The sequence below is a fragment of the Hylobates moloch genome, unplaced genomic scaffold (genome assembly GCF_009828535.3).
Source record: "Hylobates moloch isolate HMO894 unplaced genomic scaffold, HMol_V3 SCAFFOLD_8, whole genome shotgun sequence".
NCBI lineage: Eukaryota > Metazoa > Chordata > Mammalia > Primates > Hylobatidae > Hylobates > Hylobates moloch.
The window spans coordinates 84,779,892-84,800,959 of record NW_026652283.1 but is presented as its reverse complement, the minus strand read 5'-3'; the positions used below and the strand labels follow the sequence as shown (position 1 = coordinate 84,800,959).

The 21,068-nt window shown below is 44.3% G+C and overlaps 1 long non-coding RNA gene across 1 annotated transcript; it reads left to right on the top strand.

Annotated features, from left to right (window-relative positions):
• The first annotated feature begins 4,089 nt into the window (after positions 1 to 4,089).
• On the top strand, positions 4,090 to 11,479 carry LOC131383964 (uncharacterized). Its single transcript, XR_009214380.1, has 3 exons — positions 4,090 to 4,205; positions 10,389 to 10,614; positions 11,417 to 11,479. It is a non-coding gene; the product is annotated as an uncharacterized LOC131383964 (long non-coding RNA).
• The last annotated feature ends 9,589 nt before the right edge of the window (positions 11,480 to 21,068 follow it).

Sequence of the window (21,068 nt, the reverse complement as noted above, 5' to 3'; positions counted from 1 at the left end):
GATTTCTTATGAAAAAGGTAGTAGAAGCCTCCTCTTCAGTTTGTACCAATAAGGTTATAAGGTTGGCCTCTGCCTGATTGGAGAGTGGGGCCGTACAAAAAACTGCTCCACTCCCAGTAATCTTTGGCCCCAAGGCTGGCCAATGGTTCCACTGGTTTCAGCTTCCTTCTCCTTTGCCTTGGGATTTTAGAGCCCACAGCTTCCAGCATGACCTGATAGTTGCTGTCAAGGAGATGATGTTAACCCTATTATGTGCCCTTTGCTTCTCAATCTCTCCTCCTTGGGACTATCAGGGATCCTAGAGATGGAGTAGGAATTGTAAATAAAAGTTTTCATCCAGACCAGTGCCTCTTAGACTTGAAGGTACATACAAATCACCTGGTGAGCCTGTTAAGAAGAAGATTCTGATACTGTGGGACTAGGGTAGGGCCTGAGAGCCTGTATTTCTTTTTCTTGTTAGTATTAGTATTATTATCTTTTTAAAATTTTATTTTTCATCCTCAATGTCTCACAACAAGCCTGCATTTCCAACAAGCTCCCAGGTGGTGGAGAGCTGTTAGTCTGAGGGCCACGCTTGGTGGAACAAGGACCAAATCTCTTCTTTACCCCATTGACATTAAAGATGTTAAGAACCAGACAAGGCACAGTGGCTCACATCTATAATCCCAGCACTTTGGAAGTGCTTGAGCTCAGGAGTTCAAGACCAGACTGGGCAACGTGGCGAAACCTCATCTCTACATAAAATACAAAAATTAGCCAGGCATAGGGGCACATGCCTGTAGTCCCAACTACTGGAGGGGCTGAGTTGAGAGGATCGCTTGGGCCCAGGAGGTCAAGGCTGCAGTGAGCTGTGATCACACCACTGCACATCAGCCTGGGCAACAGAGTGAGACCCTATTTCAAAAAAAAAAAAAAAGGATTGTTAGTGGGAACCAGGGGATGTAAAAGGACTGGGCCCTATAAATGTAGCCCAAGGTACAGAAAGAGTGGTTGCTGCTTTCCTCTCGGTTAAGCATGGGTGACAGAGGCAGATTGGCGGTTCCAATGGGAACTTCTGGTGAGATTTCATCTCCTGTGGATAGGTTTGCCCTGAGAACAAAGTGAGGGGCAGTGGGTGTAGAAGGCCAGAAAAGAGGGTGTGAACCAGAGCACGGAGAGGCTTTGGTGTCATGCTTCAGAGTTCTGAAGTTTCTTGTTTGTGACAGAGAAGTGCCAATGAGCTTAAAGCTTGGAGTGGGGAAGCTTTTTTTTTTTTTTCTTCCAAGATGAAGTTTCACTCTTGTCACCCAGGCCGGAGTACAGTGGTGCAATCTCGGTTCACTGCAACCTCCACCTCCCGACCCAAGTTCAAGCGATTCTCCTGTCTCAGCCTCCCAAGTAGCTGGGATGATAGGCAGCTGCCACCAGGCCTGCCTAAGTTTTGTATTTTTAGTAGAGATGGGGTTTCACCATGTTGACCAGGCTGGTCTCGAACTTCTGACCTCAGGTGATCTGCCCATCTTGGCCTCCCAAAGTGCTGGGATTACAGGCATGAGACACTGCGCCTGGCCCAAGCTATTTTTTAAAAGTTATTATTGTGCTGGGCTCCAGGTGCCATTGTAGTCAGCTAGCACTCAGAAGCTACTCAGAGGCTGAGGCAGGAGGATCTCTTGAACTCAGGAGTCTGAAACCAGCCTGGGCAACACAGTGGGACCCTGTCTGTAAAAAAAAATTTAAAGAAAAATAAAAACCCATATTATTGTATCCACAGTCAACTCTGAAAGGCCTTTTATTGCTAGCATTTAAGCAACTGCTTAATGGGAAAGTGAGAAAGAGATATACTGTCTTTATGTCATCAAAATGCATTGTTTCTTCCAGCCAACATGACTCTTGAACCAGTTTTTATAGTGAGGAGACCAAATAACCTCTTGACAAAAAAGAAGGGCAAACCCCCAAAGCATGGTTTTGCTAGTCATTTCCAATAAGGCATTTCTGGTCAGATTTCAAGCAGGCTGTCCTAGAACTACCTCTGGGCAGCGGAGCAATTCTGATGTCTGCAGATACCTCAAGACCTTGGCCTCTGTTCATTGCTCATCTATCCTGAGGCATCGGGAAATCCATACCACAGAGAACTCTATGTAGGTGAGGAGCATGAGAAAGCTCTCAGTCAAATTTCAAGCCTGGGTCAGCATCAGAAACTCCACACTGGAGAGAACCTCCAGCGAGTGTGGGAAAGCCTTCTTCCTCCACTCCACGCCTGCTGCTCACCCGCCAATGGAGTCACTCAGAGGAGAAGGCTATACCTGTTCTGGTTATAGGAAGTCTTTAGAGTGGATTTCAGGCCTTAGGAAATGTCAGAAATCATGCACTGGAATGAAATTATATGTGTGTAGTGAAGGTGGGCAAACATTCATTCACTCTGAGTTCTGCTCTTGGTGCCCACCAGCAAATCCCCCTGGGGAGAAGCACTCAGTGCAGTGAGTGTGGGGAAGCCTTCCTCTGGGTCGGAGGTCTCCTCTCACATCACAGAAGCCTCAGTGGGGAGAAGCCTGCAGGGAGAGTGGCAAAGGCATAACCCACTGCTTCCTTAGGGCTTCTCCCAGTGTGAGTGCCTTGTCAGATTTCTGCTCCAGCTGAGGTTTTCCCACACCCCACATTCACATGTTTCTCCCCAGTGTGGTCGCTGATGCAGGCACAGCCTCTGGTGCCCACTTCAGCCTTTCCCACACTCAATGCCCCTCAAAGGGCTTCTCCGGCCCTGCCCTGAGTTGCACCATGAGACCCCTGGCCCTACTGAACACTCCCTGATGTAGACTCTCTGGTGGGCAGCAACGGCTGAGCTCCAGGTTAAAACTTGACCATGCTCATTACATACATAGAATTTTTCTTCAGTATGCACTTGCTGATGTTGCCTAAGATCTGAAATCTGGCTGAAAGATTTTCCACAGTTGGGCAAATCTTTCAGGGGACTCTAGCCCCAGAATGTCTCCTTTGGTGGGGCATAAGGGATAGAGCTCAGAGTGAAGGACTTCCCACACTCACATTGACAGAACCTTACCCCACTGTGAATTCTCTCTTGATAATGAAAAGCTAGATGCAGGGGAACTCTACCACATTCATCATATTTACAGCTTTCCGTTCTATGGGAACCTTGTGATGTTAAACTAAGTTGGAGCTGGAACTGAATCTTTGTCCAAATCCCTTATATTTCTGGCCTCCCTAACTTGTGGAGATTTTTGTTTTTAATCCTTAGTGTTTTCACATGAGATCTCTTGCTATTTATGTTCTTTCCTAAAGGATTTCCCCGTATCTTTTCTAAGTTCTTTTTCATTTCACAGGCTGCTCCAGATACAAACATCTGTTTTTCCCCGATATTAATGTCAGTGAATTTATCATCATATTCTGAACCAGAATCAACATCTTGCTCTGAGTTCTGTTCTAACCCTCTGCCAAGAATAGAAAAGGCAAATACTAGAGGCATACAGGAAAGTTACTAAAACACTAGTGGGGCCCTTTGAGAGAGTAGGTCAGAGACCATTGTGAGACTCAGTGCAGAGAAGATGGAATGAATGGAATATGTCTTGAGAGCACACCAAGGAGATGGGTTCAGCAAACCAACTACAAGGAATTGAACTCTTCAGTAGCAAACAAGGGAAGGCTAGCAGGTGATGAGGGAAAGCCAAGACAGGAACTCTAACAGTAGAGAACTGTACAGGGAGGAAAACTCTGTTTTCTCTTCCTGATGAGAAAGCTTACTTTGACAACTGCCCTTCCCTCCCCCTTTCTAAAGTTCCCCAGCAAAAGAGGGGCCGTTGCTAATTGGATGAGTCAGAGTCCCAGACGTCAGCTGGCCAACCTTATTTAGTGGACATGATAAATGTTTGTTTTAAAGCTGGGACCCTCACTGCCCTCTCTTTTTGTGACTTTGTTCTACTATGGGACAGGGCAGAGGGTAATAGCCTGAGATTTAGTTGCAGCCTCCAGAGGGCAGTAGAAGTCTTACTTGAGTCTGATCTAAAAAGCAGGACAGCATAAACTGATCTTCATGGTTTCTTGGTATGATTATTAATGGCAGACCCTTTCATTCACATATTTTTATTCTACAGAGTTTCCCAGTTTGGACAATAAATTATGGTCATCCAAGAGTCATGTCATCAAACTCATCTTCAGCAGAGGGCCTGAATTAGGGAAACAGGCGCCAGCTCAGTAATGACGAGATACAGTTGGTAAGTTCCATTTCCTAACAGGCTACTGTTCCTTGCATGGATCTCCTTTGGGAATTCAGCATGGAGGAAGTGGGATTGGCAGAGCAGGAGTCAGTCTTCCTGGATTCTTGGTCAGAATATTTCATTTCTAATACAGGACAAGAGGAGTGATTCTCTGTTGGACTGGGAGGCCTAATAATTAAATGGGGGCAAGGGATGGAAATAAGAACATTCAAGCCAGGCGTGGTGACTCATGACTGTAATCTTAACACTTTGGGAGGCTGAGGCAGGTGGATCACCTGAGGACAGAAATTTGAGACAAGTGCTGGGATTACAGGTGTGAACCACCGTGCCCAGTCTAGAAGTTGCTCTTAATTCTCCACCCTCTCACACCTACTAAAAATACAAAAATTAGCTATTCGGGAGGCTGAGGCAGGAGAATCGCTTGAACCTGGGAGGCAGAGGTTGCAGTGAGCCTAGATCGCACCACTGTACTCCAGCCTGGGTGGCAGAGTAAGACTCTGTCTCAGAAAAAAAAAAAAAAATTCAAAAGGAACACAGTCTTTGAAAGAATGAGAAACAATGCTTTCAATGGGGAGTGGGTAGAGGCCATGAAGAAGGAGCTGTCTCGCTGTGTCCTAAACCAGAACCCTCTGCCTGTGAGGTGGGCCCAGAAAAGACGAAGGAGACTCTAGAAAGACCCAGTGTGCCTACGGGTATAAGCCTACTAAGTCTCCCTGTTTCTGGTTTTTCCACTCAATTTTTACTGCACCAAAGAGCAGACAAGGAGGAATCTAGGAGAGAAAGCATGGGTCATAAAAGACACTAATAGAGTGTTACAAAGTCCAAGTCTATCTTTAATCACAATATATACAACATGTTATGTTTCCTCATTAAAAGGAAGGAGGGAGACAGAGAAGGGAGGAGACTTTTTACAAGAGATTTACCTATAATAAAACCAAACAATAGAAAAGGTTGAAAAGAAAGGAAGGAAAAAGGGTATACCAAGCAAGTTCTAACAACAAGAGAAAAAGCTGTGTGGAATTATTAACATGAGACAAAACAGACTCTAAGGCTAAGCATTTAATGGGCATAGAATGGAATATTTCATGTTGATAAAAAATGAACAATCAATCCCTAAGTTGTTGAACAATGTCCAAGTCAGGAAACCTAGAAGTTACTCTTTTTTTTTTTTGAGATGGAGTTTCGCTCTTGTTGCCCAGGCTAGAGTGCAATGGCACAATCTCGGCTCACTGCAACCTCCGCTGCCTTCTGAGTTCAAGCGATTCTCCTGCCTCAGACTCCCAAGTAACTGCGATTACAGGCATGCACCACCATGCCTGGCTAATTTTGTATTTTTAGTAGAGATGAGGTTTCACCATGTTGGCCAGGCTGGTCTCAAACTCCTGACCTCAAGTGATCCATCCGCCTTGGCCTCCCAAAGTGCTGGGATTACAGGCATGAACCACTGCGCCCAGTCTAGAAGTTGCTCTTAATTCACCTTCTCACATCTAAAACATCAGCAAGTCCAGTTTATTCTTCTTCCAAAATACATTGTAAATCCACCCATTTCTTTCCATCTCCACAGCACCTCACCCGTGGTCCTGGCCACCATCTTCTTTCAAATGTACTCCTGCAATGGTGCTCTAATTGACCTCCTGACACTGAAATTAATCTCCCCCAAGCAACTTCAAATTGGTTAACCTGGCCAACATGGTCTTCAGCAGGCAGGCCTCTGCCCAACTCTGACTGCACCTCTGACATGTGACTCTCATCCAGGCACAGTGGCCTCCCTTCTGTCACCTGATCAGCCCAATCAGTTACATCTTGAGCCTTTGCAGAAACTTTTCCCACTGCATAGAATGCTTCTCTCTCACACCTTCAGGGGTATAGCAGTCCTTTAAAATTCATTTGTTAGTTTAAATGGCACCCCCTAAGAAAGGAGGGTGAAATTTTTCAATACTTGTTAATAGAGGAGCATAAGAATTACTGTAATTGTCTTCCAACCTATTTGTTACCTTTATAAATAAACTTCTTATGACATAGACTACTAACATTAATCTGTGAAATGTTGAATTATGATGAAAACAGAGAACTGAGAGGCTGGGCACGGTGGCTCATGCCTGTAATCCCAGCACTTTGGGAGGCTAAGGCAGGAGGATTACTTGAGGCCAGAAGTTTGAGACCAGCCTGGGCAACATAGTGAGACCCCCATCTCTACAAAAAAAAAAATACAAAAATCAGCTGGACGTGGTGGCACACACCTGCAGTCCCAGCTACTCAGAAAGCTGAGGAGGGAAGACAGCTTGAGCCCAGGAGGTCGAGGATGCAGTGAGCTATGATCACACCACTGCACTCCAGCCTGGGCGACAGAGTAAGACCCTGTCTCAGAGACAGTGAGAGCAAATGGGGGGTAGGGAGGAACACTAAGGATTCTCCTTCAAATAGTCCAATTTATTTCTTTTTTGTTTTTTTGAGACGGAGTCTCGCTCTGTCGCCCAGGCTGGAGTGCAGTGGTGCGATCTCGGCTCACTGCAACTTCTGCCTTCCGCGTTCAAGCGATTCTCCTGCCTCAGCCTCCCAAGTAGCTGGGATTACAGGCGTGCGCCACCATACCCGGCTGAATTTTGTATAAAACAAGTATATTTACTTGTTTTATCTCCACTGGATGGCGCTTCTATCCTGTTCTATCCTGTTCGTGACTCTTCAGGACCCTGGACAGTGCCTGGCGTATAGTAAACGTTCCGTAACTATTGAATAATTTGTCATAAACTTACATGCACCATGAACCGATCAGCACAGCTTTAAAATATATAAGGCAAATGGGTCTACTAAAAGAAAGAGACGAGTGTGAGGCAAACCCACACCCCTTAGAAACATATTAGGAAAACCCAAAACAACAAAGAACTTCTTAAATACAAAAGTAGAATGAGTGCTTTTATCCTCTGTATTTCTGAATTATTTTTTCACGATTAATATGTATTACTTTGATAAATGAGATTAAATTTTGCTTTATGTTCCCTTCTCAAATTGTAAAGTATTTTACCATGGTTCTAAGGAGCTGGTCAAACCTGTTCAGGGGTGTTAAGTGCACACCAAGATAGAAGGTGACAGGAAGGTGCATAACATTAGGATTATATTTAGGGTTATTCTTTTTTTTTTTTTTCAGACGGAGCGTTGCTCTGTCACCCAGGCTGGAGTGCAGTGGCGTGATCTTGGCTCACTGCAATCTCCACCTCCCAGGTTCAAGTGATTCTCCTGCCTTGGCCTCCCAAGTAGCTGGGATTATAAGCCTGCACCACCATGCCCAGCTAGTTTTTGTACTTTCAGTAGAGACAAAGTTACACCATATTGGCCAGGCTGGTCTTGAATGCCTGACCTCAGGTGATCCGCCAACCTTGGCCTCCTAAAGTGCTGGAATTACAGGTGTGAGCCACCACGCCCAGCCTGTTTAGGATTATTCTAAAAATCATAACTTCTTGGACTTAAAAAAGTTCTATACATGGCTAGTAACCCCTTCTGCAGCTGAAACTGACTACAAGTCCCCTCCTGTCACCCAGAGTGACCAGAATTGTGTTCTGTGAGGGGCAGGGTTCACTGCATAGCATGAGGTGACATGCCAGGCTGAATTCTCTCCCTGCAGTGGAGGCTACTCTACAATAAAGTGACAGGAAGATCTGATCTAATGCCCTGCAGAGCTTCATTTCTACCACCATCTTGTTTTGTAAGGAAAAAAAGTATATGCTTCTATGTATTTTTTTTAGCACTACTTAATTTAAATGTCTATTTAAAAAAAGACCAAAGCTTAACTGGTTATCTTTGAAATATAATTTCTTTTTATTTTCTTCTTTTACTTATTTATATTTTCTTATATTTCTACAATAATAAGTACAAATTAGGTGGCAAAGAAATGATATAAAAGAAGCATGGTATCTGCCAAATCAAATTCTTTGGATGAGCTAATGCCCACCCAAGTGGCAAGTTGAGGAAAGGAGGGTGCTGTTGACTTCTGGTCCATTTCTAATCTGTCCTGAGCATTGGTAAGGCCAGGGGCTGGACAGTGGGCTATTGGAGAGGACTCCAGTCTCAGGCCAATGTACTCAGTACTTCCATCGGAGGGTATGTGGCAGCTGGCCCCTCCATCCACAGTATCTTTTGGGTTGCTATGCTGATCACTGTGGGAAAGAGAGTTTCTGGGATGCCAGTTGAGTTGGTCTTCCCTGTGTGAGACAGCCATGGGGAGCCATGGACGGCCTCTGAGGAGAAAATTCTTCTTATTGCCTTCATGTCTTTATGCCCCGAGAGCATAACCGCTCAGCAGCATTCCACAGGTTGCTCAGGGAGATAACACTCCCTTGAAGCAGTGGAGTATAATCAAACATCTTGGCCTCTCCTGAAAGCCACTCCCACCCATTTCAGTCCCTATAAGTTAAAGATCTTAAGTAGTTTAGACACATGCCTTTGCTAAAGGAAAGTCACAGAAACCACCACTGCTATACGTCTTATTGAATGACTCACGAGTTCTCCTTCACTGATTAATCCTTTTCCTCATCCCTTCCTACCCCTCCCATCTGCCCTAAGAACAAAGAGCTTGTAAACCAATAAATTAGGCGGAGCCTGGGCTATGAGCAAGCCTCCGATGCTCAGGTCCCCTGGACCTGCTTTTTGAATACTTATTCTGTCTCTTTCTAACTTCTTTGTCTCTGCTGGACTCGGGGTACCTGCCGGGTGTTGTGGGGCTGGTTTCCCCAACAATCACTGTAACAGATAAGGCAACATAAATACACTTTCTCATAACTTGTCCTCTGCACTAGATTTAACAGCAGCACCAGTGATTCTGCAGTGCCCTCCAGGCACTGGAGCAGGACGACTTTAGGCATTTCTACAAACCCAAAACCTCCTTTCCTTTGTTCCCTCTTTTGACTCCACCCGGGGTGCTTCTGTTTGAGGACTCACAGGGGAGCCAAATAAAGAACATATCGGGCCCATATTTTAAAATTATTTTCCTTATGTTGTTATTGCAAATCACAGACAATCTTCCTGGGGATAATCCAAAATGTTCATTGTTTTTCTTTCTAGTGTGGGCAAACTAAATTTCTGTGATTGAGACCAGAACAAATTGGTCTTAATAGATGTTCCCTTCCAATAGGCCTGGTAGATGTGAATTAATGTCAAATTGACTGAATTGTCCTCCCTCCAGCTGTTACTAGCCAGACCAAGCAGCTACAAAAGTGCTCCCAGGAGGAGTGGGACTTCCTCCCATCCCCTTTCACTTGGGATCTTCCTTGCCCCCTCCTCTGCATTACTCCCAGTTGGACAGAACCACTCACCCCCAAGCCCCACAAAAATGGAACCCTCCCAGGACAACCCCTTTAGGCCTGGCACCAGCCCAATCACAATTCATGCACATAACCCTGCTAACCCACTAATAATATTGCCCCCTCTTTTTGGGAAGCTGGGAGGTCTTCAGGGCTCTTTGGTCTTCAAACTTCAAGATCTTAAAAGCATGGTTGCTGTATCTATTCCAATAGCTGAGTGAAATTGGCATGGGGTTCATCTGCCTGCAGACACATGGGAAACTGAAAAGAACAACATTTGTTGAGAATCTTACTGTGCACCTTGCATTGTGTTTGGTTCCTTGGCGTTGTTATCCCATTTATTCCTCATGGCCACCTAAGTATAGCTATGCCCATTTTTACAGATAGAAGAAACTGAGGCTCAGAGAGATGACTCCCCATGCCCAAGATCACACACTTCCTAATATTAGGAAACTTTACATTAGGAGTTATAGCATCGAGAAATGATCCTGTAAAGATGCATTATGGTTTCTCCTCAAGAGGAAACTGTTCTGGGGATTCCTTAGTCTCATTAGTGCTGGGTCCCTGGCACCTTCCAAGTCCAGCTTGTGCCCAGTCATTGTGGCTGGACAGCCCTGCTGGTTGTTCTTATTTACTAGAATCATCTCCGAGGTGGTGACATTACTATGTGGTCTAAACACTGCCAGCTCCACACAAAGGTGCCATGGCTCAGCCATCACATTGGAAGGGCCTGCTTCACTCCTTAGCTGCTGTCATCACCCTGAGGCAGTAACTTCTCTCATAACCTTGGGGCTAGAGCAGCTTTCCCAGGAAGAGAATACAACACCAAAACTCCTCTTTCGCCACCTTCCCAAGCTTCTAGATTCTTTTTATTCCACCTACACAGAAACCATGCAGGAGATCAGAAGCCTTCAGTGACCTTCAGCCACATCTCCACATCTTTTCAAAAATCTCATAAGGATGGTTGTATTAGTCAAGGTTCTCCAGAGAAACAGAATCAACAGATTAGATATAGATATAGATGCACCGAGAGAAATTTATTTTAAGAAGTTGGCTCATGAAATTATGGAGGCTAAATCTCACAATCTGCCAACTGCAAGCTGGAGACCCAGGTAAGCTGGTGGCATAGTTTGAAGGCCAGAAAACCAGGGAGCCAATGGTGTGGATTCCAGTTTGAGTCTGAAGGTCTGAGTACCAGGAGTGCCAAGGGAGGGAGAAGATCAATATCTCAACTCAAGCAGTCAGGCAGAGCAAGAACTCAACCTTCCTGTGCCTTTTTGTTCTTTCTATTGAGGCCCTCAACGGATCATGCCCACCTGCACTGGGGAGGGCCATCTGCTTTATTTAGCTCACCAATTCAAATTCTAATCTCTCACAGACACATCCAGAAGTAATGTTTAACCAGATATCTGGGCACCCTCTGCCTAGTCAAGTTGACATGTAAAATTAACCACCTCAATAATGGTAGATTAGTTTCCAAAATTCAACAAGGTCTTACATCTTCACCACTCCTGGACCTAGAAGTTAGCCCAAAACAATGAACCCCTTCCTTTTTTTCTGATTTTGAAGATTACATAGGCCATTAAGTTGGAATCCCATTCTAGAAACCTGGAGGTTTTCTGTGGAAGGGAGGTCAGAAAAGAACAGCTTGTACAGGAGTAAAGGGGTAAACACAGCTCAGCCACAGAGGCCCATTCACTAACCCTTACTTGTATGAGCTCATCTGTTTTTCTTGTACTTTCATTCAATGTATGACCACTGGTGCCAGGCAATGTATCAGGAGCTACAGAGAGCTATAAGTGTACTGAGAACACTCCAACACTGGCATCAGCCATCTCTGACCTTATAATCTGTTTTTCTTCACAGTATCTTTAATAATGGAAATTGTTTATTGTTTGTCTCTTCCACTAAAAGGTAAGCTGTATGAGAACAAGGCCTGTGTTTTTCTTCATCACCATTCTATCCCCAGCACATAGTAAGTATTCTTATGCTAAATGAGAGGATGAATGAATGAATGGAGCTCTGGCTTCTATTCTCCTTGTTGCCACTGTTTGGGTGGAAAGACACTGGGGCCATCCATCAGAGGGGGGAACCCAGGAGTAATAGGTTTATGGGGACAGGGAGATGAAGTCTGCAACTCCCTGTTTGGCGGATAATCAGTTGAAATGTTAATTGACTTAATTTTTTCCCTCTGTCCTGCCATGTAGGTGTCCCTTACCTGTTCAGTTAGAGACAGTTCAGGAAGAATTTGGCATTGTTACAGCAGGAACGCAAGGAGAATAAAACAATATTTAGTTCTGAATCCAAATAAGATTCCTAAAACTGCACATCAGAAATAAGTTTTTAAAACCAAGATGTTGATTAACAAAAGCCAATAAAAGGAAAAAGTGATTTTTTTTTAAATTAACATTATAATGGAAAGAAAATAATATAAGAGGGGATTCGGTCTGGGACTGGGGAGAGACCTGAGGACCACAAGAGAAATGAGGAAGCATGAGGAGGGAGGACCTTTGTGAGGACTTTTCGAACGGGGGGGACCACAAAGCGAGGAGGTGGAACACAGATGTGGAGTGTGTCCAGTTTCCCGCATGTGCATGCATAATCGTCACCAGTTCACGAGTTTGTATCAGTGGCCCAAGACCACCCCTTGCAATTCAAGTGCACACTCCTGTGGCCAGGCGCCATCTGTTGAGGGTCTTCCTTTGACAGCTGCCTGCAGCCTGCCCTAGGTCAACCAGCAAGGGAGAATTCATCTATGACCTGAGGTAGGCACAGCCCAACCAAACCACCCTGTGTGACAAACCACCTTTACAACAGTCTAGGTCATCTGCAAACCTAAAATAAGAAAGTGGCCCTGGTGTTCTGGAGAGCAAGCAGTTCTCCAAATATGATGTGGGGACTCCTGGAACCCCTTCAGGTGCTCCGTGAAGCCCAAACTATTTTCACAATAATTTCACAAACTATTTTCTTAAAGAACTAAGATTTTCTTTTCCTCTGTTATTCTCATTCTCATATGAGTGTATAGAGGCTACATATTTGTCATATCCCAACAGATTAAATGCAGAAGAATATATAGCAATCCAGCCAACTCCCATTAACCAGTCTCTAAGGAGATTTACAAAAAAGTAAAACGGCACCACTCTTCTAACTAATCTTTGGTTTTGGAAAATACAGTTATTTTCATTTTAAAATGTTGTAAATAATGTAAATATTAACATATAATGAATTTATTATTGCATTCGAATGAATTAACAGATATTTTTAAATGTCTATCTTACTTATAAGTCAACACCAATAAGTTCTTTGCAGTCCTGAATAATTTTTAGGGGTGTCAAGAGTTTTTGAGGGCTGGGCACGGTGGCTCACGCTTGTAATCCCAGCACTTTGGGAGGCCGAGGTGAGCAGATCACGAGGTCAGGAGATCGAGACCATGGTGAAACCCCGTCTCTACTAAAAATACAAAAAAATTAGCCGGGCGTGGTGGCGGGCACCTGTAGTCCCAGCTACTCGGAGAGGCTGAGGCAGGAGAATGGTGTGAACCCAGGAGGCGGAGTTTGCAGTGAGCCGAGATTGCGCCACTGCACTCCAGCCTGGGCGACAGAGCGAGACTCTGTCTCAAAAAAAAAAAAAAAAAAAGTTTTTGACTAAAGAGCTTGAGAACCTCTGGTCTAGAAGGACAGTATTGTGAAAGTAAAAACACAACAACAACAACAACACTTACCAACTCTGCACTTGGGTGAGAATGAACGGAACCAGAAGAAGACAGTTTGAAGCCAGTATAGTAGAGAAAACCTGCCTATTGCACTGGCTAAATTGCAAACACCCAAAGGGCTCATGTCTAGCCTACTTGCATCTAATTCACTGCCTGGCATTCAGTTGGTGCAAAATGAGTATTTGTTCCATCAGTATCTATACAACTTGAGATGTGCTGAGCTTGAGGTGTCTGTGAGACATCTAGGGAGAGACAAGTAGGGAGACAGATGCATGGAGTTGGAGTTCACTGAAGTAGATATACAGATGTGGAAGTCAACAGCTTATGAGAGGTGGGTGAAGCAAGGAGTCGGTGAGCTCATCTAGAGAGGGAGGGTGTTAACAGTGAAGTGAAAAGGTCAGTGAAACCCTGGGGAACACTAACATTTAAGAGGTGGATGGAGGAAGAGATCAGCCCATTTTGAGAGCCCAGGTGTTTGATGCTATGTATTAGGAGAGTTGTTTCAAAGAAGTAGAACTGACAAAGTATGTTACTACTGAAGTCAAGACAGAAGAGAAGTGCAATAAATTAAGAGTGGTCCTGTGACAAGCACCATAGCTTGGCTCACCCAACATCTTTTCTAACCCTCTTTCTCCTGAACTTCCTTCATTTCAAAAGTGTAGCTGCTGTAGCTGGGTGTGGTGGCTCATGCCTGTAATCCCAGCACTTTGGGGGCTCAGGTGGAAGGATCGCTTGAGCCCAGGAGTTTGGGACCAGCCTGGGCAACATGTGAGACTGCATTTCTATAATTTTTTTTCTTTAATTAGCCAGGTATGGTGGCACACACCTGTAATCTCAGCTACTTGGGAGGCTGAGGTGGAAGGATCACTTGGGCTGCAGAGGTCGAGGCTGCAGTGAGCCCTGATCATGCCACTGCACTCCAGTCTGGGCAACAGAGCAAGATCCTGTCTCCAAAAAAGTGTGGCTGTCCAATATGGTAGCCACTAGCCACATATGGCTATTTAAATTCAAATTAATTTAAATCAAATAATATCAGAAATTCAGCTTTTCAGTCATACTAGCCAGGTTTCAAGTGTTGTCACCACACGTGGCTAGAAGCTGTTCTATTAGAGCAGGTATAGAACATTTTCATCATCACAGAAAGTTTTATTGGACGAAGCTGCTCTAGAGGTTGGAAACCTAAAATGGTCTCCCAGAGTCCCTTAGAACTAGAAGTGGCCAAATGCACAGTTCTAATGTGTAGGAGAAAGTCCTTGGTGAGGCATCTCTTACCGAATAGTTTTTTTTAATTAAAAAAAAATGTCTATAGATGGGGTGTTGCTGTGTTGCTCAGGCTGGAGTGCAGTGGCTATTCACAGGCACAATCATGGTGCACTGCAGCCTTATGGGCTCAAGTGATCCTCCTGCCTCAGCCTCTAGAGTAGCTGAGATTATAGGTGCATGGCACTGCACCCCACTCAAATAATAATCTTTTAAAATGTATGTATAACTCACATTTATTTCAATGCTTAATATTAGCAATGTTTGGGGTCTTTATTTAAAATTTTGGTGATGTTTTTGTGACCAGAAATATGCTGTAGGAACTTAACTCATTTATATGAATTAGCCTATGGCAAAATTGGTGGTTATATGTCATTTAACTTAAAGTCACAACTTCCAAGAACCTATCAATGACTTTAAGTGAACGCTTCCCCTGTACATATATTTTTATTTTGCATATATCATATATATTTTTATTTTTATAATATATTATATAACTTTATAACTTTATCATATTATTACATATTGTCTTGTATATAATATGCAAACGTTCTATATATGATGTTTCTCTGGAGAACCCTAATACAAATATGTGTATGTAATAACATGCTGAACTAATGAAGCTGACACTCTAGAAATTGCTTGGTATAATGGAAACTGGAGGAAGGAATCCAAAGCCGTAGACAGAAGCCAGCTATGACATGTTTGTTTTCCAAATAGTGCTTGTAGAAGTTTTTAGAGGTTGGTATTTGCCTTGGGTTTTGAGATTGGAGGGTATCACAGCAGAGCAGAATTGTTTAGAATGGGTTGGATGACTACGATTAATAAGATGAAACAGAATTCTAGTGACAGGCCTAGAAAAGTCCTAAAAGAAAGGATACATAAAGTCATCAGGGGCGTTTCTTTTAGAGAAGAGTTGTAGCATTTATCCTAGTCCAAGGAGCAAAGAGGAAACAAGACAAATTTCAATACACAACTGACCTTTTCACATAGAGTAGTTTCTACTAGAGCTTTACTCTCCAAGCCTTATTTTTCATCCCTCTCAGTAAACTTGATACCAATGACTGAAAAAAAAAAAAAGTCTCTTCTAATCCTAAACAATACTTAGGGAAATATCACAGAATTTTCTTCATGGTTATCACCTTTCTTCACGGTTATCACGTTTCTTCATGGTTATCACCTTTCCAAGTTCTGACAGCTTCTGGGGTGAAAGAAGCCAGAAATGACAGGAAATTAGGGTGAAAGGGGAACAGGCTCAACCTCAACCCTGGGGCTAGGTTTGTTCCAGGTCTTACTAGAAGAAGGAAAAAGGAAACAATATTCCTGCCCACCTCTAATTGGGGAAAACCAGCCCGGCCCTCCAGAATGCCTACACTGAGGGAAGATGAAACATCCCCTCACTTTGGGAGTTCTGCACACTTAATTTGTAGAAACATTTGTGTGTGGAGGGTTGGTGTTATTGGGCACGGGGTAATCTTCTAGATACTATTAGAAGATATGGGCTTAGCCACAGAAGAGTTCTAAGGGCGTATGGTGGCATCCTGGAGGCCTCATAGGTGAAGGGAATTTAAAAATTCACTAGGGTATCAGCTTCTCCTTGGCTGTTGTCCATTGTTCAAGTAAGAAATAATGAATGGGCCGGGCGCGGTGGCTCACGCCTGTAATCCCAACACTTTGGGAGGCCAAGGTGGGTGGGTCACGAAGTCAGGAGATTGAGACCAGCCTGATTAACACGGTGAAACCCCGTCTCTACTAAAAATACAAAAAATTAGCCACGTGTGGTGGCAGGTGCCTGTAGTCCCAGCTACTCGGGAGGCTGAGGCAGAAGAATGGTGTGAACCTGGGAGGTGGAGCTTGCAGTGAGCCGAGATTGTGCCACGGCACTCCAGCCCAGGCAACAGAGCGAGACTCTGTCTCAAAAAAAAAAAAATTTTTTTTTCTAAATCGATGGGAGAACCAGATCACCTGGGGACATTATGGTGGCTTAAGGGCACACGAATTGTATGCATCTAGAGATTGAATCACTGTTTTTGTCAATTTCCTACAGCCTATAACAGGAAACAACTTGTACTGAAATAATGACTCCCACCCCCACCCAGCAATTTGATCATGTTGTTCCCTCTGCCAGAAATGCTCTTCCCTCTTCCTCAAGGCCCAACTCAGTGCTATTCCCTTTTAAGCTGCCTCTAGATTAATCCCTTGTTTGGCTCTCTGAACTTCTCTTATGTTGGGTATCACCTACCGACTTTGTTAGAGTCACTGGTATCTACCTGCCCTTGCCCTTGATATTTCCAAGGTCCAGGGCTTACTGCCTTCTCCCTAGAATTAAAACAGTTTTTTGCATAGATGTCTTCAGTAAGTGATGATGTATAGTGCTTAACAGGATGTGTCAAAGCTCTTGCCTTACCTCACTGAATCCTCCCAACTCTGAGAGGGTAGCAGGCATGGATATTTTTTCCATTTCACAAATAAAGAAACTTAAGACTCAGAGTGTATATTTAACTTGCTCAAGGTCTCAATCCCAGCTGGTATGTGGCAGAGCTAGATTCTGCCATATTTACAGGCTGGAAAGAAACTCCAGTGTACATTTGAGACCGTTCTGGAAGAATCTGGATTTCAAATCTGAGGTCCGACAAAACCCAGAAACGGATAGATTACAACCTATGAGGTCAAGCTTATTATTTCCAAGAAAAAAAACCCGTGCTTTTGGAGAAGCAAGCTCACAGAATTCTGGCCCAAAAAGAGACAAGGTCCCTATCGCTCCATGGACCTGTTTCCTCACCTGTAAAATAGGAAGGTAGTGACTGGATTAGCCACTCTAAGGATCCTCGCTGCATGCATGCTAACAACTGGTATATGGGAGTTGTGGGTAGGCTGGCCTGAAAATGCTCCTTTCCCTTCACAGATTTGTAGCAGGAAGGGCCAGAAGCCGAGCTCTAGGGGCCAGTGGGGAGATTGGAAAAGGGACAACAGACCCCAGGACAGGGATTTAGTCAGGACAGAGTACCAGAAGTAGGATGGCTCTACCCTCCTCACCCCACCCCCGGAAGAACAATGTGTAGAACCCCCAGGAAGGAAGCACTTAGAGCAGGGGCAGTACTGGGTTAGGAGCCAGAGGCCCACAGGGTCCCAAATGCACTTGGTCCCCAGCAGGTCACCGCTGTTCTTTAGGCCTGTCTGTCCACCTGTCATTGTGTCCAGAGTTCGTTCCTTCCAGTGGGTTCTTGGTCTTGCTGACTTCAAGAATGAAGCCGCGGACCTTTGCAGTGAGTGTTACAGCTCTTAAAGGTGGCATGGACCCAAAGAGTGAGCAGCAGCAAGATTTATTGTGAAGAGTGAAAGAACAAAGCTTCCACAGTATGGAAGGTGACCCAAGCAGGTTGCCGCTTCTGGCTGGGGTGGCCAGCTTTTATCCCCTTATTTGTCTCCACCCATGTCCTGCTGAATGGTCCATTTTACAGAGTGCTGATTGTTGCATTTATAATCCTCTAGCTAGACAGAAAGCACTGATTGGTACGTTTTTACAGAGTGCTGATTGGTGCATTTACAATCCTCTAGCTAGACAGAAAAGTTCTCCAAGTCCCCACTCGACCCAGGAAGTCCAGCTGGCTTCACCTTTCAATCCCCCCTCTAAACAGGACTCCCCAACTGCTGTTGGGAATTGGGTGATGACCACTCTAGCTAATTCCTGCTGGATAGGGGTGAAGAAGGGGCTCTGCAGTGGTAGTGTCCTCCAGAGGGGAAATCTCTAGGCCAGTCAGAGGGCCAGTGGGTCGATCCAGGGGTCCTCGGTAAAGTTGTTAGTTGAGCATTTGGGGTTCCATTTGTAAGACCATTTGTAGCTTGATGGCCTCAATCCTGGAGGAAACAAATTTGACAAGGAGGTTAAAAATACAGGTCCCAAAGGTAAGTAATAGCAAGATGGCTGTCACGGGACCTAGAAAGGGGAGAAGCCATGTCGCCCAACTCCAGAGGTTGATATAAGAGTTTGAAAGCCATTGTCTGATTACAGAAGCCTTTTCCTGTTAATGCTAGGCAGCGTCTCATACTATCCTTGACTGGTTAGTGTAAAAGCAACACCCTTCTCCTAAGAAGGTGCAAAGTCCTCCTTTCTCGGCAGTGAGGAGGTCTAGGCCTCGGCAGTTTTGCAGAGTCACTGCTGCCAAAGAGTCTATTTGGGGTTGTAGAATAAGGATAGATTTTGTTATTTCTTGTAAACTGTCTGAGAAATCCTTTGAGAGTGTGTGGTAGTAGGATAATACATGTTACACTGTTAACTTTCAGCAAACTTGACTTTTGTTGAAAACCTTGTAAGTTTGGGATTTCAATTATTCTTTGCTATTAATAAGACCTCATTCAGTCCATATTAACTTAGAATTGGTATAGATGGCTCCTTCCTGATTCTGTAAGTACTTTAAGGTTTAGCTGAGTGCAAACAGCTCACAGGTTTGAGCAGACCAATTACTAGGCAATTTTCCTAACTCTGCTTCTACAAGAGTTTCCTTATCACTTACTGAATACCCATTGTGTCTTTTTCCCTTAATTGCCCAGGAGGAACCATCTATCTTCCTGTCCTGAAGGGAGTTCCTCCTAGGTCTGCTTGGACTTTGTATGGTAATTAATTAAGATTTAGATCCCGTTAGGAAACCTGCTGGGTTAAGGATTTTTGATAGGAAGGCTATGGGTTATCAGTGGCCTCAGTGCTTTTGGGCTACACCCTTGTTTACACTGACAACAAGGTGATATTGGAGTGTTATAGAGTTATGGAGAAGACCTTCAATTATCAATTATAGGTTTTAAATTTACCCTGGCTTTTAAAGGAATAGGGTACACTGTTTTTCTTTACTACTTTTCTTTCTCTCTGTCTCTTCTCTCTTTTTCCTTCTCTTTGACTTTCTGTCTCTCTCTCTTTCTCTCTGACTCTCTTTGACTTTCTTTCCCCCCTCTCTGTCTGTCTCTTCCCCTCTCTCTCTCTCTCTCTCTGACTTTCTGTCTCTATTTCTTTCCTTCTCTCTTTGACTTTCTCTGCCTCTGCCAGCCGCTTATGCTACTGTTCTCCCTTCTTTTTCCCCCTTTTGATGGCTTCGGCAGTGTAAGACTGCCACCTCCTTGGGTTTTTGCACTGCGTGCAATAACTCCATGATTTCCTTGTGGTATTTAGTGGGGGTTCCACCATTAAAGGTTAGGAACTCCCTGTCTTTCCATATTGCAGCATGGGCATGTAGGATTAGATAAGCATACTTGCTATCTGTATACACATTTATTCTTTTACCCTTTCCTAGTTCTAAGGCTCGGGTAGTTGCCACTAGTTCTGCTAACTGGTCGCTGGTCCTGGGGAAAGAGGCTTACTTTCAAGTACTGCGGCATCACTAACTATGGCATAACCTGCCCTTTGTATCCCATTCTCCACAAATGAACTTCCGTCAGTATACAGGTTAAAGTCAGGATTAGCTAAGGGGACTTTTAAGAGATCCTCTTGGGCGGCATATGTCTGGACTATAATTTGTTGGTAGTCATGCTCAATTGGTTCCCCATCCTCTGGGAGAAAAGTGGCAGGGTTGAGGGAAACACACGTTCATATTTGAAGCACTGGTCCCTCAAGGAGTAACACCTGGTATCTAAGAAGGCAGTTGTTTGATAGCCATAAACTTCCTTTGACACCTAGTGTGCCATTTACGTCATGAGTAATCCAGATGGTGAGATTCTTTCCTTGTATTATTTTGATAGCCTCTGACACTAAGATGGCCATCACCACAACTACTCATAAACAGTGAGGCCAGCCTTTTGCTACTATATCAATTTCATTACTAAGGGATGCCACTGGTTGTGGGGTTGTCCCACGAGTCTGAGTAAGGACTCCAAGAGCTATTCCTGCTCTCTCTGTGACATATAAAGAGTTTTGTCCTGTGGGAAGGCTTAAGGATGGAGCTTGTACTAGGGCCTTCTTTAAGGTTTTGAATGCTGTTTCTGCTTCTGGCTCCCATTCTACTAGATGAGTATTTGCCCTCTGGGTCTCCTTGATCAGAGTATGGAGTGGCCTGGCCATCTCACTGTATCCAGGGATCCATAGTTGGCAAAAGCCAGTGATTCCAAGGAACCCCTGCAATTGTTTTAATGTCTTAGGGCAGGGATAAGCCAGCAGAGGCTGTATTCATTCCTCGCTGAGGGCCCTGGTTCCTCTGGCTAAGATTATGCCTAGATATTTGACTTGTTGTAGGCAGAGTTGGGCCTTCTATTTAGATGCCTTGAACCCTTGATTAGCTAGAAAGTTCAAGAGATCTAGAGTAGCCTGCTGGCATGAGGCTTCTGAACTGGTAGCCAAAAGTAAATCATCCATATACTGAAGGACCAGAGTGCCTAGACTTGAGAAGTGGCCTACATCTTGGGCCAGTGCCTGATCAAACAGATGAGGGCTATCCCTAAACCCTTGGGGCAAGACCATCCACATAAGTTGGGACATGTGGTCTGTGCAATCCTCAAAGGCAAAGAGAAACTGGGCATCAGAGTGCAGGGGAATATAGTAGAAGGCATGCTTGAGGTCCAGAACTGTGAACCATTCTGCTTCCTCTGGTATTTGAGAGAGCAGGGTATAGG